The sequence below is a fragment of the Camelus ferus genome, chromosome 6 (assembly GCF_009834535.1).
Source record: "Camelus ferus isolate YT-003-E chromosome 6, BCGSAC_Cfer_1.0, whole genome shotgun sequence".
In the NCBI taxonomy this organism is placed as follows: domain Eukaryota; kingdom Metazoa; phylum Chordata; class Mammalia; order Artiodactyla; family Camelidae; genus Camelus; species Camelus ferus.
The window spans coordinates 19,122,109-19,125,967 of record NC_045701.1 but is presented as its reverse complement, the minus strand read 5'-3'; the positions used below and the strand labels follow the sequence as shown (position 1 = coordinate 19,125,967).

Below are 3,859 nucleotides of genomic sequence, written 5' to 3'. Positions count from 1 at the left end.
TGGCCGAATACCCCAGGCTTGTACTTTACCCTATAAAACCTCATGCGCACGTCTTGGAGGTGCTCAGAGCTTCGGAGCAGAAGCCCCTCTGAGCCCGCCGGCGTAATACATCTGAGTACTCCAACCCTCCGAGTGGTGCTTGTTTCTTAAGAAACAGCCCAGCCTCTCCTTCACATTCCTAGACCTGTGAGTTATCTTGTTAGACCAGCCCGGTTTTTCCTTCACATCTTGGCTGGCCTGTTGTTTCAGTAACACTTTTACTAAGGTGAGGTTCCATGTTCATTTACCAAAGTAGCCCTACATATAGTTCGTAACTTGGTTTTTTACATAGTCATTTTGATATGGAAAGGTATCTGCTCTATATAGTGATTGTTGACTGAGAAAAATGCACAACCTAAAAGTTGAGAATTATGTTTTATTTGGTGGACTCTTTGAGGACTTCAAGCCCAGGAAACAGCCTCTCAGATAGCTCTGAAGGACTGCTCTGAAGAGGTAAGGGAGAAGCCAGGTTCTATAGGGGTTTTTGCTACAAAGACCGCCTAGTCGGAACATCAAAAGATTACTGTTAAATAAAGAAAACTAGATACCTCAAGTTAATGAATTTAGCTTTTCTACATATGGGAAGATGCAAACGTCTGGGCTTATTGAGATTATTCCTTTGATATGCACCTGGGCTATCTATGGCCAGCATCCTGTGCTTTCCCACCCTGAGTCTCCACGGGGATTGCCTTTGGGGTTAGCTTCAGTGGCTGAGAGCTTGATGGCTGCATTGTTTCCATCCTGAGTCCCCTCAGGGCTCACCGTGGTGGGGTGGGGGCTGCAATGTGATGGTTTGATGACTGCAGCATCCTTTGTTTACTGATACTGCAGGGGATTTTTTTTCATTCACATTATCATCTTTAATGACTTCTTGGCAGAAAAAGTCTGAAATAGAGGTTGTAAAGGGCTGTATTTAGAATCATGTTTCCTGGGTTAACATCCTTTCTTCACTGTTTACTTAATGGAACTTGAACTGATTACTTGAACTCTTCATGCCTCTATTTCCTTACCTGGTAAGTGGAGGTAATAATACACGTGCTTGGTGTGTTGGTTTTCTTGGTTTCCTAGGAATATAATAGATCACCACAAATTTGGCGGCTTCAAGCAACAGAAATTTTTTCTCTCACCATTCTGGAGGCTGGAGGTCTGAAATCAAGGTGTCGGGAGAACCAAACTCCCTCTGGAGATTCTAGGAGAGAATGTTCTCACTTCTTCCAGCTTGTAGGGGCTGCAGGCCTGGCTCTCTTATTCCAGTCTCTGCTTCCATCTTCCCATTGCCTTCTCCTTTGTGTTTCTGTCTGGAACTCCCTCTGCCTGTCTCTTACTATGTCTTTTTTTTTTTTAACTTTTTTTTTTCTTGAGTTATAGTCATTTTACAATGTTGTGTCAAATTCCAGTGGAGAGCACAATTTTTCACTTATACATGAACATACATGTATTCATTGTCACATTTTTTTTTGCTGTGAGCTACCATAAGATCTTGTATAGATTTCCCTGTGCTAAACAATATAATCTTGTTTATCTATTCTACATTTTGAAATCCCAGTCTGTCTCTTACTATGTCTTGATTCCCATGTGATTCATAACTGATGTTAGGCTTGAGGGAACAGCTCTTGCCCTGTGGTTGTTGATGTGTGTCTCAAGCAGGCTCTGGCCTTTGGCTCCCAAAAGCATCAATACATATACTCACGTGTTCAATCCTGTAATTCATTTACAACAGTTACAGGATTGCTGTGCCGATACCTGTACAAGAAACAAATGTATTAACAGAGTTCAGGATTCATTTGCAGCTCTAGTCATCACTCAGTCTTGCCCAAGGCTGGGGATACAGTCAAATATTATGTTCATAAATTACTTGGATTAGCTCTTTGTTTTGTTTTTATCTCCTTCACTATGATATAGAATTTGCTTGAAATACAAGTTCATTTGTTTCAGGTTTTTCTTTCCTCTTCCCATCATTGTTGATTTCATTTTGTTTTTTCAATGTGCAGAATTTTAACATGCTTTCCTAAGTCAGAAATATATCAAATATATACTTGGAGAGATGTCACTCCCATTTTTATCCCTTCAACCCTGTACTTCCCCTTATACCTTGTAAGTAACCAGATTTGTTGTTTTCTGTTTTATCTGCCCCGAGTTTCTTTTTGGACATGTATATGTGTGCTTCTTATTTCCCTTTCTTTCTTAGACAAAATATGCTCTTTTGCACTTTGGGAAGCTTCTTTCTTATTGGGAGAGGCAAGAAAGAAAGGATGAGATACCACTTTCACGATTTTCAGAACTCTTTTTAAGTTCTCCTTTCTTGCCCCTCTCAATATGTTTAAAGGGTGAGGACTTGTCATCTGAGTTGGCTGTGAGTTTTAACGTGCATATGTATCACCTAGGATCTTATAAAAAGGCCAGTGTAGTAGGTCTTGGGTGGGGCTAAGGTTATGCATTTCTAATAAGTTCCCAGGTGATGCTCGGGCTGCTAGTCCCGGACCGCACGTTAGTAGCTGGATCCCAGACGGCACGTGGGTGGGACTAGGCTGCACCAGGGGCAGTCTCCCTGGGCTCTCGATGAACTTCAGGCCACACTTTCTGGAATATCTTTTGAGAACCAATATGCATATTTGTCTAAACTGATCTCCGTTGTTCGAAAAAGGAGCATCTCTCCATATGACTGATGCTTCATTTTGGCATGATGGCGATAGTATGCTGGAGGAGATAAACATGAGATACTATTTCCTATTTCAGTGAGATATAAAATATCTTTCTCATTTCCTGCTCCTGTTTCCTTCCTACTACTCTGTCCAATGGTTTCATAGACTGCTTGCTTTTTTCTTTTTTTTTAGTTTTGTTTGTTTTTTGTTTTGTCAAAGAGACTCAAGTCATTGAGCAGGGATGTTAGCCATTAAGCAATGCACCAATTTTGCTCTCAAAGGAAAAAAGTGGGGTGTGGCCTATGGCATGGTGTACTATGACAAAGGGAATGCTGTGTTTTTTTTTCTTGTCTTTTTAAAAAACATATTTTTATTTTATTATTTATTTATTTTATTTTTCCCTTTATTGGAGGCACTGGGGATTGAACCCAGGACCTTGTGCACACCAAGCACATGCCCTACCACTGAGCAATACCCCCAATCCCTGGGAATGCTATTTAAACCCAGGTATGTAGGGTCATCTATGTCCTCCAGTTTCCAGTCTTTGGGAACAGATATGGTAGTTTTTGAGATCCACATTTTCCAGTATTTACACTTCTTCCTTCTCACACAGCCACTCAATTCCTCCTCAGAGCCCTCATCCAGCCGAGGGCACTTCTGGGAGTCCTTGGGGACCCATCTCAGTGGTGCTCAGGTCCAAGTCTGTTCCTGCTCATCTGATTCATTTCTTGGGGGCTGACACCTGCATCTCCCTCCTGGACTTCCTCACGCAAACCCCACTCTCCTCCGTACACAAACAAAACAGAAAGTCATGCGCGTCAGTAAATATCTAGAAGATGTCAACAGCCCGCTCGTCCTGCAAAGAGTTAAACCCCAAATGTCAGTTTGGGCTAGTTGTTCTCTAATTGACTATTATGACATTGAAAAATTGACCATCTCATTTATGTCTAGCTTTAATTGAGGTAGAGCTGTGTCCAGAAATCTATCGAGGGTGGTGTGTTTCATTCTAGGAAGAGCGGCAGTGGTTATCCTGGGCCCATGGCTTCTAATTAGTGAAACTGCTTGGGTTCTTCCCACCTCCCCCAATAAACAGAAAGTCCAATTTATAAGAAGAAGACCCTATGCCTTTTTACTCTGGAAAGAAGCTTAAAAAAACAACCAAACCAAGTCCCCTCTTA

At 41.6% G+C, this 3,859-nt stretch overlaps 1 non-coding gene across 1 annotated transcript; it reads right to left on the bottom strand.

The window, feature by feature from the left end:
- Window positions 1-3,088: 3,088 nt before the first annotated feature.
- On the bottom strand, window positions 3,089-3,160 carry TRNAT-GGU. Its single transcript has one exon. It is a non-coding gene; the product is annotated as a tRNA-Thr (tRNA).
- Between the last annotated feature and the right edge of the window lie 699 nt (window positions 3,161-3,859).